Source organism: Pogonomyrmex barbatus, unplaced genomic scaffold, assembly GCF_055798465.1.
Source record: "Pogonomyrmex barbatus isolate J1 unplaced genomic scaffold, ASM5579846v1 scaffold4, whole genome shotgun sequence".
In the NCBI taxonomy this organism is placed as follows: Eukaryota; Metazoa; Arthropoda; class Insecta; order Hymenoptera; family Formicidae; genus Pogonomyrmex; species Pogonomyrmex barbatus.
The window spans coordinates 2,886,907-2,906,612 of NW_028297138.1; the positions used below are offsets into that span (position 1 = coordinate 2,886,907).

The 19,706-nt window shown below is 37.3% G+C and overlaps 1 protein-coding gene across 10 annotated transcripts in view; it reads left to right on the forward strand.

Annotated features, from left to right (window-relative positions):
• Positions 1-19,706, forward strand: part of LOC105431144 (uncharacterized) — a 458,217-nt gene that overhangs the window by 150,104 nt on the left and 288,407 nt on the right. The window lies entirely within an intron of this gene.

Below are 19,706 nucleotides of genomic sequence, written 5' to 3' on the forward strand. Positions count from 1 at the left end.
TTTTACAAAAAAAAGCTCAGAACTTTTTTGTACATCTAATATATTGATATTTTGAAAATTTATATATTTATTTATTTAATATTTACGCTTCTCTTACAATTTCTTAGCTTTTAAAAAGTTATTACATGAAATCTTATTTTTGGTCCTTGTTTTACAGAATATTGCTCAGAAGTTTTTTCGTGTCGCCGCTTGAACAGCGAACGACCTCATCTCCCTCCTTTCCTCTCGCCGCGCGGCAGTAAGCTAGGAGTAGTAGGCCGTACTATAGCGGCGTTTCCACTGATTAGTTTGGATATTTTATTTTATAACTCGAAAATTAGAGCAAATATCACAAAATGATATTAGACTTTTTTGTTCCCCTTGATTTCTTCTACACTCTTACTGCGGCTCGTTTCCCAGTTCTGGGACACCCTGTGTATATATGTATATATATATATATATATAAAACTGCAATTTATATATATATATATATATATATATATATATATATATATACATATATATACAGGGTGTCCCAGAACTGGGAAACGAGCCACAGTAAGAGTGTAGAAGAAATCAAGGGGAACAAAAAAGTATTTATAATATATATATATATATATATATATATATATATACACGAGAGTAGTCTGAAAAGTTTTGAGCTTTAATATGAAGATGACGTTACTCGTCAAAACCATTCTTACAATAGTATATGCTTTGAAAGACTTTTGTGAAAATTTCAGCCATTTTGGACGCTCAGTTGTTGTTTGACAGTCGTTTGTGTCAGTCGATGTCAGTGTTTTTGTAAAAATGGAAAAAATTGAATATCGTGCCGTGGTTAAATTCTTACATTTGAAAGGCAATACGCCTGCGCAAATTAAAATCGAGTTGGACGCTGTTTACGGGGACTCTGTCCCATCATTTGCCACCGTAAAAAGATGGGCAGCTGAATTTAAACGTGATCGTACCAGCTTGGCTGAGCGTTCGGGATGGCCAAAAACTGCGACCACCGCTGATAACATCGAAAATGTTCACCAAATGGTACTGGACGACCGTCGAATCAAGGTTAGAGAGAGAGCAGTGGCTATGGGCATATCGAAAGAATGCGTTTGTCATATATTGACTGAAGAATTGGATATGCGCAAGCTATCCGCGCGTAGGGTGCCGCGCTTGCTCACTTTGGACCAAAAACGAATTCGAATGAACATTTCCAAGGCCCTGTTGGAGCGGTTCAAGCGAAACGAGTCAGATTTTTTGCGTTGATTCATAACTGTAGATGAAACTTGGATCCATCACTACACTCTAGAAACAAAAGAACAGTCAAAACAGTGGACTGCAAAGGGTGAACCTGCTCCGAAAAAGATGAAGACAGTTCCATCAACTGGGAAGGTAATGGCGATTGTTTTTTGGGATAGTCACGGAATTTTGTGTATCGACTATCTTGAAAAAGGTAAAACAATAACCGGAGCGTATTACGCATCATTACTTGATAAGCTGAAGGCAAAAATTGCAAAAAAACGGCCGCATTTGAAGAAGAAGAAAGTGCTGTTCCATCAAGACAACGCACCTGCTCACACTTCGGCGGTCGCCATGGCCAAAATTCACGAACTGCACTTCGAATTGGTTGACCACCCACCGTATTCACCAGATCTGGCCCTCAATGACTTTTTCCTGTTTCCTAAGCTTAAAGTTTCGCTTGGAGGACAGAGATTTTCATCGAACGAGGAGGTCATCACATATGTAAACGCCTATTTTGCGGAGCAAGACACCAACTACTATTTGGAGGGGTTAAAGAGGTAAGAGTATCGATGGGAAAAGTGTCAATTTAAAAGGAGATTACGTTGAAAAATAAAACTATATTTGATCGAAAAAATACTTGTTTCTATGTTAGGCTCAAAACTTTTCAGATTACCCTCGTATATATATATATATATATATATATATATATATATGTAATATAAATATAATATATAATTTTATATATTATTTATATATATTATTTATTATATATTTTTATATATTATTTATATATTATTTACATATATTATTTATTATATATATTTATTATATATTTTATTATATTATATATTTATATGATAATACTATAATATGATACTATGACTTTATTCTTCACCTTATATTCAAGTATTGTAAATGTTTCTCTGACTGTACGTAATAAAAGTCACTTCGATTATACGCAGAATGCAAAATATGTTTATCTTTATTATTATTTTCTATCATGGAAAAATGCAATCAGACATATGTAGAATCGAGCGCACGGACAAGTATGAATAACATCTGCATATACAGGTGTTTGTAATTATTTCTCGAATATGATATGTCGCAAAACAACTTTATCATATATGATTGAATTTGTATTAAAATAATCTTTAATTTTGTCATAAAAAAATTTTGACAAAAATTAAGTAATGGGAGAAATGTTTAAAAAAATTGTTTTGGAACTTTTTAAAATTACTTTATACAGTACTATTGAAACCATTCAACTTTTATTCTATATTTGATTTTATCTTTTATAGTTTCGACGATATTTGGTTCGAAAAAAACCGATTTTTTTTAAAGGGGTATTTTACCCTCTAAAAAAAGTTTATTGCCTAAAAGAAAACGTATAAAAAAAAATATGTCTCTTATTTTGATCTAGAGAACAACATATACAAGCTCAACAAAATCGGAGAGGGACACTTCAGTTCCTTGTTAGTCTATAAATAAAAGTAAGTGTACTATATCGATTCTAACTCTGGACCTCCAAGGATGATGCGGATGTGCGGAGAGAATTCGTAGGCGGAAAAAGGGAGAGCAAACACTTCGTCAATGATTCTTTGAAATGTGTTGCCAAGGGAGAGAGATATTTAGATAAGATAATAGAAGCTATAAACAAATTCAGCAAAACGCCAATAATTCGGCTACTATAAACAAATTGAGAAGATAAATTGCGACTCGGAAGACATAACGTCACAGGATCCGCATCGCTATCACCGTCGCCGCCATTGCCACCTGCTACCTTTTTTCTAGGAACAGTCGCGGAAAGATGGCTCTTTGTAGAAATCGACGACTATACGTGTCACGACGTGTTAACGAATCTTAATAATTATTTGCTTTTTTTTCGGATAATTATTTTTTTGTGGCGCAAAAAGAAATAAAAAACATACTTTGTATATTATATATATGTTTATTTTTAAACAAGTTGAATATATTTTGATTTAAGCGTGAAATTTTTTTTATTTACATTTTTTATTTACATTTTTTTTCTGACATACTAAAAAACTAAGATTAACTTCTTTTTTACTTTCATTGTGCTCTCCCTATTGTATACGTATATCTATTATCTTCCCTCTCCTCTTTCTCTCTCTCTCTCTCTCTCTCTCTCTTTCTCCCGTGTTTCTTATTTTATCCGTATCATTTAGTATTATGGTGTATTTAGAAATACTTCTTATATTTATTTTCTTATCTTTATTTTCAAATCTTTATTTTCATCTCTTGCAACAAGTTTTGTAACTGCATATTAGCAGTAGTCGAAGCATCTTTGCCGCGCGAACATAGCACAACGCGACTTTTGTTTTTTGCGCGAGTTATCGCCTGTGCACGACGTTCGTGTCAAGAGTGGCGAGTTACTCGCTGCAGCGGATGTGGATGCGTTCATAAACGATCCAGTGAATCAGGAGCGTTTTGCCCACATCGAATTGTGGATGAAAATTATAAGACAACATTTTAGTGATAATTCGTTCGAGATCGACGAACAGGAACATTATTATTTATATTTTCAACGATCCAGACGCTAAGATTGTAGAGTTTTCCTAGTTGGTTGAGTTATATGAACTGTTGTACCCCGAATGGGCTACAACGATATTATTAGGGATAGTCGAGTTCGTTAAGCCTAAGGAGTTGGGACTCCGAGCAGGATCAAAAGAATGTAAGGATCTTCTTGAATACACTAATACACTTTCTTTATTTTAATTGATTTATTTAATAAATGCACAAATTCTTGAGATTAGTATTTCTTATTTTATTATTTTACACACGGTTAAACGTCGGCGGGCGGCTCGGCGCGTATCGCGTTACTCTGGCGGCGACGACCGAATATGTCACCTGAGATGCTGATAGTACGGCTCGCGTGAACTTCGCCGCGCTTTTGTAATATCTTGCGCGATGTTTATAATAATGATTCCGAACGACATGTTATTCTTGACTCTCCCGATTCTGTCTTGTAGGGTCGATTATACAGACTGTTCGATTGCGTCGATTAATCGCGTGATATTGATTGTTCAATATCACGCCTGGTTCGATCAGCAAATTGAAGAATTTGCTGATAAATTTTTCGCAATATTCTCGCGCGATGCATTTCTGCGGTCTTTCGAAAGACTGATCGCAATTTTGGCGATCACGCATTTGTGTCGTCTTTCGAAAGACTTTTTCCGAATTTCATGCGGATTAATTTTGTTGCCATGCGGACTACTTTTATTATTAGTTGTAGATCTGGCTACAAGAATTAATTAGCTGTTTTCTGTCTGTGTATGATCCAAAGAATGTGGAGGATGTTCCGGGGGATGATCCAGGACAATAGAATTATTTTCTTTAATTATTTTCTTCTTTTATGTGTATGTGTGCATGCGTGTGTGTGTGTGCGTGCGTGCGCGCGCGTGTGTGTGTGTGTTTAGTTTAAGTGATTATTATTGGACACTTCTTTGGGAATTATTTCTATTATCTCTACTGGTAAGTCTTTTTATTTTTTATTTTTACTTAAAACAAATTGTGGTACAGCGTCGATAATCCGGCTGCTATAAACAAATATACGTGTCGCGACATAAGTAATCGTCGTGTAACGTAATGGCGGAAAAAGAAATAAAAGACATATTTATCATATTATTTATTTATGGTTATCTTCCATAGGTTAAATAATTTGAATACGTTTTGTAACGCACAATTAGTATAGTAATATCCACATCGTATACTATTAGCGTCTGGATTGTTCAAATCTATGTCTTCATAATCTGGATTCAGGATCTTGATGTACACGCGCTCTCGCTTGTCATCCAGAAGCAAGTTCTGCAATCATTTTTATTTCTCGTGTTATTTTCCTTGACGTGCGACAACATTGTCATCTTCTTTCATACCGTACACAGCTTTCGTAATCAAACTTTTAACTTTGCTCTACGGAACCGTGCACAGCCTTCGTAATCAAACTCTTAGCTTTGCTGTACGAAACCGTTCCATCGCAATCTATGGTAATGACGTATCATTCAGCGTGAGCGAGACTTGTCGATATGCGAGGAAATGCACGGTATAGGGCTTTTAAAAATGTAGTGAAACAACGGTTCTCTGAAAGCAAACTCCTTTACGACAAACTGTCCTTCAACGGACGGAGGAAACCTTGCAGATCTATGAACGTTGATACAAACATGACTGTTGTTGAGAAGAAGATTGCGATTAATTTCGATGTATCATAGAGTTTATCATCTCAAATTGTATTGGAAGGGCGAAGGAAGGATGCTTTTAGATGATCTTGCATACAACATTGATCAACGGGTTGTACCGAACCATGCGATCGCGTGTGATGAGACAGTAGGCGCTGGTTCATCGGTACTTTCTTCTTAGTCTCAAATTTCAATCTCACGTCCACGGTTGCGCTCTTAACCGATTTGTTCTGTCGAGAGCAATCGATAATTACGAATGGGCCGTTATGTAGAAAAGTCGTAACGGTAAGACTCGACTCGAGATACTCGTATCCATAGTAACCCTTCAGAAACGCGCATCGTACAGCACAGACCATCTGTTTTTCGAATCTGTTTGTCGAAGTTTGTCCAGATTCATATCGTCATACGGATAACATTCTGTTCAGAGGATTTCTGCATACGCAGTACGCAGAAATTAAAATATCCATCCGCGTTAGTATGTGCATCCCAGCCGGCATTTCTCAGAATCACGCTGCTGTTGAAAGTCGATGTCGTTACATAGTGTTGAGCATGCTAGTTATGCCCACATTTTTTATTATGATCAATTTCCACGCCATCGAGTTTGTATCGAATCTCATCGAACGTGAACGTAACGCAATTATTTCCTAATACCACATCAGATCCGTCGACTACTCTGTTCTTTGTCAGTTTTCCCTCGACAAATTTATATAGAAAGGCAATTCGTATGGTAATGTGTACAAATTCTGTATGAGTATATTATCTCGTCGCTGTACCCAGACGTTGTATTGGCGAATGGATTGTACGCGTGAGTTTCAATCTTGTCGATGCGATCGTCAGAGATTATCTCGTCTTCGATGTTTAGGACATCAGTAGTCTCACAAGTTGTGCATCGCAGATCTCAAAGTTTGTAAAAATTTAACATTTGATGCGTTGAGCTTCTTCCTCTTCTGATGTAACCGGATAAGCAAGTATTGTCGATTGATGATGTCACCGTCTTCTTTGTAAAGAATGCGTTATCTTTCTGCATATGCTTCCGTTCAGTATGAGCATCTCAAATGTCACGCACACGCTCGCGTTATCGCTGTCGCCGTCCGTCCGCAATCTGACAATGATCTCTTCTCCTCTAAAATCGAGCAATCATCCGTTTTGGTCAACAATGGATTTCGTTAGCTTCGTAATGCTTCGTTTGATGACCATCAAGTAAATGATCTGCATCGGCTTTTCCTACATTTTGTATTCGGCGACATGCTCGGCGAAAATTAGTGTATTGTGTGTACATTTTTATTACTGTATACGCCCGTGGTTATATTGCACTCTACACACATGATGTTTACATTCTTTATGTTAATTGAAACATTAAATTCATGCCATTTTCGCGATTGCAGTATACGCTTCGACGAGAAACCCAGCGGCAATCTAATGTTAATGGGCTTGTTAAAGTTTATTTTATAGGTGCATTTAATCTCACATCTCATCGTGTTGTAATATGCGCGGAATACTATCGGGTATTTTCCAACCTCATCGTCGCAGTGCACGGTGTCACCGGTGTTGCTATCGAGCGCGTCGCATCATGGACGTTTCCGTAAAATTACATGTTTCAAAAATTCATTTATGGCTTGCAGTTCGATTCCCCACGGGAATCGTAACTTCTGTATCGTCTTTGTCAAAATATAATAGCGTCAAAATAAATAAGCGTTTACATTCGAATCCGTTAAGCACCAGGCACACGATACGTATCATGATAACACGATACTTCAATCGTTCTTATATGTGAGCCGGAGCACGATACGTGGCGACGATTCGCGCGCCTACTCATCGCTTGGAAGGAGTGGTTCGATGGTCAGGGCGTCTGTATTGGGAAAAGAGAGAGAGATAAATAATTAACACCAGGTTGAGTAACAAGTAACAATTTTATTCGAATTATCTCGATACAATCTCACGACGAACTTGCGACGCAAATTCTGTCGCGCCGAACACGTGACACGCAGCTGATCCGAAGGTCGCGCGAAGTACACACTGTTAACCGGCAGTCTCTAGAAATTTCCTATAACAATATTCGTGGCTACTTGGTTATGATTCGCCAAAAATTTGTTATAATAAGCTCACGAATGGCAGTCTTCAACGGGACTGGTTATGCTAAATATTAGACATGCAAGTATTAATAAACACAGGTAAAGCGGCAATAAGCGTACGCAATTCTCGAGTAATAGCCCGAGTAATAGCACGCGTGATTGAGAAAACATGGCAAATAATACTCGCAATCGGAAGCAAAATTAGACACGACAGAGAAAGAAGCTAATACAAACACATACACTATAAGATTAGGCAATACTATTCAATAGCGTGATTACAGACAGTATTAATTAATGAATTCTTAATGACATCGCTTCGCGACATAATTAATCAACGTTCGCGCAAGCGGAAAAGACAAGTATAGCGCACAATTAATGCAATAAAGACGTTAACAAAGACTTATCGTGGCCGCTAAGAAGAGGCGAGACGCTGCCTCGGACTTCCTTCTGGTCGGGCAGTCGATATGACCGTCGCAGGCACCGGTAGATTTCGCGACACTAACTCTTAAACACTCATTTTGCGACACACCGACATCCCCGCGACACTTGCACGACTCACCCGACATTAACGAAACGACGGAGGCTTTAAAAAAAAAAAAAAAATACGGCTCACGCAATTTCCTCGTTTATGGCAGCTTGTCAATCTTGGAGTCCCACGTCCTTTCTACTCCACGCGCGCACCACAAAAAAGTGATTCTTTGCGTCCTCGCGAGACACACGCAGGCGATCGCTACCCCTCTCTTATGATCTTTGGATCGTTTTGGCATTGGCCGAAAACTGGCTAATCGCATGACTTTAATCGGCCGCATATCGTGAAGGTCCTCGCGGAAAACTTGCGTACAGTTTTGCGAATTCATTACTTTTTTAAATAATTTTTAATATCGGCTGCTTGAGATAGCTGTAAGACATTCAATGTTCAAATCTGCAAGATAGTTGTAATTTTACACGTAACTTTTTTTAAAATATATAATAAAAGGATTATTACGCGATAATTAAATAATTAATAATCAATTATTTAAATAATCAATTTAAATAATATATATTTAAATAATCAATTAAATAAATAAATAATCATTGAATAATCAACAATAATTAATCAACAATAGAACGAAAGAGAAAGAAAGAAAAGCGCGACATATAGAGATATCGCGATCTCTCACTCGCACTAGCGTCGAGTGTATGAGACAGCAAAGAGATACCGAAATCGTTGGTGTCACGTCCGATTATGCTTTCTCTCTCAATCGTGCGTCTTGCGTTAAGAATGCAACATCAAATTGCTCCCATTATTTTTTCCCTCCGCTCTGTGATCTCCTTCGCGCTCCGCGGAGATACGGACGTACACACTTCGTGTGTATGTGTAGCAGCCGCGCGCCGAGCGCACAGATCATTCTCGCCAGTGCGTGTACATTGAACAGTGGCGCCTCCGTGACAGAAATTGCAACCGTAGATAAAAACCGGGCGACGATGATGACATTTCTTAAAGTAAAAATTTCCAAATCGAACTTTGCGTAGCAATATCTCCGCTCATAGGGCACGTAGCAGAAAAATAAAAATACTTTTATTATGTAAGTCGAACACAAGCTATCGATCAAGCCTATTTAGAACTTGATCGGTTTAGTCATTATTGAGATCCGATAATTTCGGATGCTCGACTCGCGTAGTCACGCAGTGTTCTCGATTGACTTGACACTCGAGACACTACCGTGTCTCCTGATATTTAAAACTTTTATGTCCGTTTCCTCCAACGTAGTTCAAAATTTGAATCAAGTTTAAATTCCGATCAATAACATTTTGCGTTCCACCAATTTTTTTGTACAAGTTCAGACAGTCAAACGACGTTCATTCTGAACGCCCATTTTTGGCCGGTTAATAAGTTTGAACGGCGTTTAGCAGAAGACAACGCAAAACGTGCATATATCAGTATTTGAGGATATATTCATTATATTATTTTATTAAACAAACTATATTCATCGTTGAATAATTAAAAGCTAGTATAGTAAATAAAAAAAATAACATTTATGACAAATTAATTTATCATTTATTTATGACAAATAAATATAACTTTCTTTTGATCATATTTCTATCGCAAAACGAATAAAAATTAAAACTTTTACTTGATAATTATATATAAGGCTATAAGTACAATAGTAGTTTATAATAAATGTAAGTAAACCTGGTTTTATCTTTGGTTATTCAAAAATATACCTATGATAATAGGACAATTAAAATAAACACATTTTTTAAAAATAACTGTAAATAAAATTAAATTTTGTTTTAACTTATGAAAATAATAAAAATTTAAGAACTTTTTATCTATAAAAAAGTATTATATATATATAATATATATATATATATAATACTTATATATATATATATATATATATATATATATATATATATATATACATATATAAAATATATATTCTTTCTGTAATATTTCAACTTGCAACTTTTCTTTTTGCAATTTTATATATATATATATAAAACAATTTTTGTTATATATATTATTAAGGGAAAAACACTTTTATGCGTCAACAAGACAAAATCTTCGTTTGATAACGTGGAAAATTCGGAACGTAAAATTTTCAATTTCTGTTCCGTTAGAAAAGATACCAATTTATCGAGGCTGGTATTTAAAAATTTATACAAATCGATGAACCGCAGTTGTACGCAATTTCGTGAATTTGATTTCTCGGCGGTCTTTAACGTGCTTTGTAAATGAGATGTATTTTTCTTTTGTTATCGACAGCACGTCGATTCTGCCTTCGAACGCCGTAACTATTTCCATGATGACAAAGCGCGCGTCATAACCAGATAAGTTGTGAAATACTACGGGAATGCAATATGAATCTTTATAATTTAGATTACAATTTGAATGCATGGGACCATGGTAACGATCGATAAGGTGGCAATAATCGCGTACCCGCGTGTCGTCCGACACAAATGATTTTTCACAAATGTGACAACGCGTCACGCTACGATATGCCTCCCACTGTTATCTCGATAACATTTCCATGGGGACATTCGCGGAACAAAATTTTTATTCGATGCGCCGTCTTCGAATTGCCGAACAAACCATGCAACGCAGTCTTCACCGCGACGAAATCGATACGCTAATAACACGTCATCGTACGAGCATCGTAGTATCCGATGCTAAATACTTCGTGCTGCTGATAAGTGTACGACGCGTCTTCCTTCTCTGCCGGTTCTGTTCGCCATGATACGTACTCCACGTATACGACGAGGAAGTCATTCCTTATTTGTGTGATTCTTAAATTCGAGCCACTTGTCGTCCTCGCTCGGATAGCGCAATCGTTCATCCGTTCGCAATCCACCGTATGCGATTGCAATTTTTCTGAATTAAAATAATGTAGACATCTGCAAAAGAAAGGAAAACATGATTTTTTAGTATTTAATAAACAATTATAAAAATATTATACAATTTTTTTGGTTAAAATGTGTATACATATCGGTCGCAAAAGTATTTCTTGTGTTCTTTTTTGTTTATTTTACGAAGCAGGACAGGTTTTTGATGTACGCGAAGTACTCCACGTCGCGCGGCTCCTGCACATACAATAGATTTGCGTTCTCCATCTTCTTATCTGTCAACCATATCGGGAGTATCTCGTTTTCCCCCTCGAAGCCGTAGATGTTGATTGAGATGTCATTGAGATATTCGAACTTTTTAATTTGATTCAACGTCATCGGAAATGTAATGTCTTGGAGATTTAACACTGTCGTATAATGCGGGTATAATTCTCGATCCGTATGCCTTTCGATCGGATGCAAGGCGATCACCACGCGAAACACACATTATCCTTGGATCGTATGTTGATCACCGCTCGCTTTAATATAATTTCCCGCGATAACTCAATGTAACATTCCGCGTGTAGAGGATTTATTTATTCACATTAATTGTCAAATTTAATATATGTGACAGCGCCCATCCACTATCGCGTTCTTGGAACTCTTCGAGCGACGCCAACGTGGGTTCGATGACATGCTGCTCGTACCACTCGTTCAATTTGATACTCGAAAGAGTTCATAGTTTTTCATGTTTATACTTTTATTGGCGCGTTTATCGCCCGTCACAAACTTGTCGTTGAACGCGGTGTTTACTTTCATACCATCGTGTCTTTGTATAATGTCTCGCACTTATTCGAGCATCACTAGCGTCTTTCAAAAATCGTCACAACTCGATATAGTCTATGTTGATCACCGCATCAATATACGGCTATACCCTATCAATATACGGCTTTCAAATGTCGTATCAATCTCGCGCCAAACGAGAGATCCATTGTCTCTACTGGCTTGCTACCAACGTGCACGAAATGTCTTTCTAATTGTATCTTTGCACCCGTGAATCGCGCAATCCTCGCCGTCACAGATTGTCTATTTACAACGGTCGAGAACGCTTAACACAGCTAAGTTCCTCGAGTTGTTCGATGCACTTGTCGCATCGTTGCAACCACGCGAAACATTCTACTAAAGTAGCGACCTAGCTGCACTGCTCCAGCAGCTCGCGTTCCACTCACTCTAGGTTCCATATTTCTCTCACGTTCGATTCATTAGACTTTCAAAGCACTTACTGTGATCCAGCGCGCCCAATGATCTATTACATATATATATATATATCATCTGCAGTTTCTTTTGTTCCTCTGTCTAAACCGAAGCGTCATCAGATGTTTGCAACCGAGTCGCAATTTGTTTATCTATTTGTTTATAACAGCCGGATTATCAGCGTTTCTCTTAAAATGCCGCAACACGTACAGTCGTCAATGCTACTTCTTTGTTTAAATCGGAGCATCATCATAGGTCTTCTGAATTGCAATTTGTTTATAGCAGCCGGAGTATCGGCCCTTCTTTCTTAATACGTCGCGACACGTACGTCGATTTCCACGAAAAGCCATCTTATCACGGCTTTTTTCCTGGAAAAAAATTTAAATACGTCATCGCGCTCCTTTGCGAACATGTCGCTACATGTTTGATCACAATGAAATTCCTAGAAAGAAAGGGGAGAGGAAGGAGGGAGCAAGGGGAATTAACGGTTTGTCATGTCAAAATTTACGTGGATGCGGTCAGTCCTCCATCGAACGATCTCGAAAAGTATCCGCTCCTCCATCATTCGTTTGTACGAACGATCAACACGCAATGTACTCTGCCAAAGGAAGCAGCGCACTGTACGATGATGAAAAACAAAAGAAAGAACGTAACGCGGAAGTTTCAACTGCATTTTATTTTTTTCTTTTTTTTCCAATATTGTGCAATATTAAATATTTAATTTTCACAGCATTTCGATGGAATGTCGCGCGGTGAGTGAGCAGACGTTACACTCTGACGGCCACGGGCTACAAATTTTTGGAAATTGGAATCAATGTTGGTTTACTGAGCTACGTTGAGATCGCTCTGGGAGATCATCGGGGACAGGAACTGATATTGTCTCTCGAAACGTGGAAGGGACTCTATGAGCAACGATGGAATATCTATAAATTGCTTTGAAACGATTACAAAGACAATTTTATAAACGTCGGATCATTAACCGTCAGAGTTTGCCTGATGAACGACGTTACATCTTGATACATCTAGTATCTCGTATCTTGAATCTTTGAACGTACGCATAACAATGATCAAATCGACGTTACGCCGAATGTTTGATCTGGATGAATGTATCGATATGACATTCGATCGATTCATCAGATTCGTTGGTATGATCGATACCAAGTATATGCGATTCTCCAACATCGCGTCTGTTGTAACAGATCCCGAGGAAGTACTGAACGCGATACGCGATTGCGATGTCTTCGATAGACGTCAACGCGTCGATTGCGAGCTGTTAACCTTAGCTGTTAGCCCTCGTGACGTCATACAATCCCACCCGCGACTTATTTCAAAGGACCCCCCTCCCTCTTTCGTGATGTCATGTCCTTTGAGTAGCAATTTTTTACTTATTTGTTTATCTGTTTGTTTATCTACTTGTTTATCTATTTGTTTATCTATTTGTTTATCTATTTGTTTATCTATTTGTTTATCTATTTGTTTATCTACATGTTTATCCACTTGTTTATATCATCTTCATCGAATCCTACTATCTATCTTATCTACTCCCCCTCCCTCTCGCGTCTCACTTCAAAGACCGCCCTTGACTTCCCCCTCCATTCTTCCCCGCGCCCTCCGTTCCCCCCTCGCACATCCGCACCCTCCTCAGAACTCCTGGATTAGAACCGGCTTAGTATACCTACTATCATCCATCCGCACAGATTATTCACGTCATAATACATCATGTACGACAACGATTTCGACGGATTGTATGAACGCATGTACTTGTTACTAGCCGCGTATCTGCCGGAATATTAACTGAGGCCGCCGCGTATACCGCGTTCGATGAATATAACCATATCGACGTCGATGAGCAAATTTTACGCGCGTATCTTTCATAATGGCATCGAGGAATGGAAATCGAGATTGTAACTTTGGATGCAACTTTTCGCGGAAATTTTTGAAAACGTCGGCCAATAACAAGACATCGGTCTTCAAATATATAGATCGCTGTACTCGCCTAAAGTTTCAATAGAGAACCATTGCCAGACGTGGCGTGTGCATAATTGTTTTCCGACACCGTGTCACCGGTCAATGAACTATAGAATAATTTGCGGTGGTAGGCGTGACGCGTTGTCATATTTACGAAAAACCATTTGCACCGGACACACAGGTTCGTGATCATTGCCATCTTATCGGCCGTTACCGTGATCCCGCGCATTTAAATTGTAACATAATTTACAAATACTGCATACCTGTAGTATTCTACAATTTATCTGATGACGCGCATTTTGTTATTACGGAAATAGCTACAATATACGAAAACAAGATCAACATGCTGCCGATAAGAAAGGAAAAATATATTTCATTTACCAAACTAAGTAAACTTAATCTAATAGATAAGATGTCTGCCCGAAAAGCAAGCGATCCAGGTTCGATTCCTGGCTGAGGTAATATTTTTCGCAAAATAATTACTGGTGTTGGAGGGTGTCACCGCTGCAGTCCGACCTGCATCTATCGAGTGAAAGACCAACATCGCACTGGAGTACTGGTCGTGGGGATTCGAAAGAATGTACATGTATATATGTATATTGTAATACGAGGGTAGTCTGAAAAATTTTGAGCCTTAACATGAAAAGATGACGTTACTCGTCAAAACCATTCTAGTACTACAATAGTATATGCTTTGAAAGACTTTTGTGAAAATTTTAGCCATTTTGGACGCTCAGTTGTCGTTTGACAGTCGTTTGTGTCAGTATTTTTGTAAAAATGAAAAAAATTGAATATCGTGCCGTGATTAAATTTTTACATTTGAAAGGCAATACGCCTGCGCAAATTAAAATCGAGTTGGACGCTGTTTACGGGGACTCTGCCCCATCATTTGCCACCATAAAAAGATGGACAGCTGAAACGTGGTCGTACCAACTTGGCTGATGAGCGTTCGGGACGGCCAAAAGCGACCACCGCTGATAACATCGAAAATGTTCACCAAATGGTACTGGACGACCGTCGAATCAAGGTTAGAGAGATAGCAGAGGCTACGGACATATCGAAAAAACGCGTTTGTCATATATTGACTGAAGAATTGGATATGCGCAAGCTATCCGCGCGTAGGGTGCCGCGCTTGCTCACTTTGGACCAAAAACGAATTCGAATGAACATTTCCAAGGCCCTGTTGGAGCGGTTTAAGCGAAACGAGTCAAATTTTTTGCGTCGATTCATAACTGTAGATGAAACTTGAATCCACCACTACACTCCAGAGACAAAAGAACAGTAGACTGCAAAGGGTGAACTTGCTCCGAAAAAGGTGAAGACGGTTCCATCAGCTAGGAAGGTAATGGCGACAGTTTTTTGGGATAATCACGGAATTGTGTGTATCGACTATCTTGAAAAAGATAAAACAATAACGGAAGCGTATCATTACTCATCATTACTTGATAAACTGAAGGTAGAAATTGCAAAAAAACGGCCGCATTTGAAGAAGAAGAAAGTGCTGTTCCATCAAGACAATGCATCTGCTCACACTTCGGCGGTCGCCATGGCTAAAATTCACGAACTGCACTTCGAATTGGTTGACCACTCACCGTATCTGGCCCTCAACGACTTTTTCCTGTTTCCTAAGCTTAAAGTTTCGCTTGGAGGACAGAGATTTTTATCGAACGAGGAGATCATCGCATACGTAAACGCCTATTTTGCGGAGCAAGACGCCAACTACTATTTGAAGGGGTTAAAGAGGTTAGAGTATCGATGGGAAAAGCGTATCGACTTAAAAAGAGATTATGTTGAAAAATAAAACTATATTTGACCGAAAAAATACTTGTTTCTATGTTAGGCTCAAAACTTTTCAGACTACATTCGTACATGTATATATGTGTATATCATTGTATTGTTGACGTGTTGTTCTAAACATGTTATTGCGATGAATCATCACATGCCTCTGTGATCGAAAGGATAAGATACCTGTCCGGTAAGCAGGAGATCCAGGTTTGATTCCTGGCTGAGGTAATATTTTTCGCAAAATAATTATGAATTTTCACGATTAGTTCGTGGTCAGGCCTCGCCATGACGCACACTCTCCCTTCTTATTTGGAAGGAAATGCCATGTTTCGCGTTGTACCAGGTGTATGCATATGTTCTTTCTGGTTTAACTAAGAGATGTCGCCAGCGAAAAGTACGCAGCGTATTAATTTGACACATACATCATTTTGTTCGTCTGACATTTAAAACTACAAACACACACAAGTTGAGTCCGCCAAAAACTAGCGTCTTTGTTTTATCGTTTAGTGATCATGTCGAGTTTTATGCCTGAAAAAGAACATTGGCGGCACGCATTGCTTTTTTTATTTAATCAAAAGAAAAAGGCTGTTGAAAGTCATCGTTTGCTGGTAGAAACATATGGTGAACACGCTCCATCGATTAGAACATGTGAGACATGGTTTCGACAATTTAAAAGTGGTGATTTCAATGTGAAAGACAGTGAGCGCTCTGGTAGACCACAAAAATGTGAAGACGAGCAATTGCAGGAGTTATTGGATGATGACCCAACTCAAATTCAACGGCAATTAGCAGAAGCATTACATGTATCACAAGAAACAATCAGCAGACGTTTACGAGCAATAGGAAAGATCAATAAACTCGGTAAATGGGTCCCACACGATTTGAATGAACGTCAAATGGAAAATCACAAAGTCACTTGTGAAATGCTGCTTCAACGCCACGAAAGGAAATCATTTTTGTATCGAATTGTGACGGGTGACGAAAAATGGATTTATTTTGAAAACCCGAAGCGGAAAAAATCGTGGCTTTCACCTGGCGAAGCCGGTCCATCAACACCAAGGCCAAATCGCTTTGGCAAGAAGATGCTCTGTGTCTGGTGGGACCAGAGCGGTATTGTGTATTATGAACTCTTGAAGCCCGGCGAAACCGTTAATACACAACGCTATCGCCAACAAATGATTAATTTAAACCACGCATTAATCGAAAGACGACCGGAATGGCCAGAAGACATGGCAAAGTGATTTTGTTACACGACAATGCGCCGTCTCACACAGCAAAACCAGTGAAAGACACCTTGAAATCACTTGGATGGGACATCCTTCCGCATCCGCCGTACTCCCCAGACCTGGCGCCATCTGACTATCACCTCTTCGCATCAATGGAGCACGCGGTCGCAGAGCAGCACTTCAGCAATTTCGAGGAAGTTGGAAAATGGCTCGACGAATGGTTTGCCGCAAAAGACAAGCAGTTTTTCTGGCATAGTATTCATAAATTACCTGAAAGATGGGCGAAATGTGTAGAAGCCGATGGCCAATATTTTGAATAAAAAAAAAATTAATTTCCCTTGAAAATTACGTGTCTTTTTTTACTAAAAAATCGGAAAAAAACTTATGCACCTGGTAGTTTCTTATTTAAATTGTTATATTTTGTATTACCTCTTTAATTCTTTGTAATTAAATCTTTCATTCAAATTCGATTCAAATATACATGTATTTAAAAATTCTTTACAGAAAGATATGACGGAATATTATATATACATATATTGAGAATAAAATGAAAACTACTATCGCTTGTGTTAGGTACATACCATTTGAGTTATGTAAATCAGGAGATACAGTAATGTCTCGGGTGTAAAGTGAACCGAGAACACTATCATGTGATTTATGTAAGTCGGTGAGATGCGAGTATTCGAAATTATCAGATCTCAATAACGGCTGAACTGTCAAGTTCTAAGTAGGCTTGATCGATAGTTTGAATTCGACTTGCATAATAAAAGTATTTTCATTTTTTTGCTATGTGCCTTATGAACAGAGATATTACTACGCAAAGTCCGATTTGGAAACTTTTAAGAAACGTCGTCGTTGTTGTCATTATCGTCGTTGCCTTTGTACGGCTGCAATGTCTATCGCGAGATGTCATTATTAATTTTATCGACCCAGCGAATCATCAGACTGATAATTCAGAATCATTGTTGGATCTAGCAAATCAATGTTCGCTTGGTTCAGCAGTGACCCTGACTTATCGGCCTGATTTATCTGCAGAGTCGATAAGATTATAATGTAATAAATACGCGTGCATCGAAACGAACACATTAGCAATATATATAATAAAGATACTAATTCTTTTTATTTGTTCCATCTTTTTTCTTTTTCTTTAATTTAGAAAGAAATGCATAAATTATATTATATCTTCATCATTATATTGTTTGTTTGTATCGATTTTTATATCTATCTAATAAATACTAATTCTTTTTATTTATCCTATCTTTCTTCTCTCTTTCTTTAATTTAGAAAAAAATGCATAAATTATACCTTCACCATTATATTGTTCATTCATATCGATTTTTATATCTATGTAAACATATCCCGTAATCTCTAATTACAGTCTTTATGTCACGATTCTGATTGACTGATTATTATTATATATTAATAGATACGCATAAGAATAAAAAAATAAAAAACGAAAGAGTGAGTGAGATAGTATGCTTGTTGCTCTTTTTCCACGCGTCCGACGGCCAACGATGTCATTGAGTTTCGCGGCGAGTTTGACAATTAGTGATAATTTGTTTTGGAGTGTAAGTGACTGATGCGCCACAATCTGCTATTTTGTAGGTTCTATGAAGCAATATAAATACTGTCATTTTGATATTATCCTTTTACGTACGCATTTGTTTTTTTCCAGAAATCCAGAAATCCAGAAGTATTCAGATACTATGGTTTGTACAGATTGTTGTGCAGATTGTTATCTTGACCATATTATGGTTTATTTCTTTACAATATATCAAAAAGATACATTTAATAATTATTAAATAACTGAATCATCTTTTCAATGAAATTATATTAATAAGAGTATTAAAAAAAATATTAATAAAACTGAATTATTTTTTCAATTGTATCAATCTTTTCAAAATTGTATTAATAAAAGTATAAAAAAACATATTGCACTTGTACTAAAATTACATGTATTATACATTTTCAGGATATTCAGAAAAAAATTGTAAAGCAACATCCTAAAATATTTCAACAAATCTTTAGTAAATTAAGGAAAAATATTAAAAAAGCACAAACATATACATACGCAAAAGTATAATACAATGAAAAATACATGCATTTAAAATGACAGTACTTATATTGCTTCTTAGAACTTACCTACAAAATAATAGATTATGGCATTAACAGCACTTACATTCCAAAACGAACTATCAGCGATTGTCAAACTCGCCGCGAAACACAATGACATTGTCGACCGCCAATCGGACGTATGGAAAAGGGCAAGTATTCTATCTTGCTCATTCTTTTGTTTTCTATCCTATTTACTCTTGTTGTGCGTATTAGAAAAAAAATGTCAAGTATAAAAATGTCAAGACGTGCTTTTCGAATTTAGAAAGATGGTTAATATTACAAAATATTTGATGTCACTATAAAATTATCTTTTACAAAAAAGTAAAAAGAAAGGTGTCAAGTATAGTGGACGCTTGAAAAAAAAGAAACTGTTGTACCAAATTAAAAAGTAGAGCAGGCAAGTGTTTTCACATAAAAATTTTTATTATTTAAATAAAATCTTATCATTTATTTTGTATTGTTACTCTTTAATTCTTTGTGATAAACGTAGTGTGATAGAAAAACGTAGGTTAAGAAAAGCAATTTTGTGATATAATAATATTTTAAAGCTAAATAATTACTATCACTTTGGT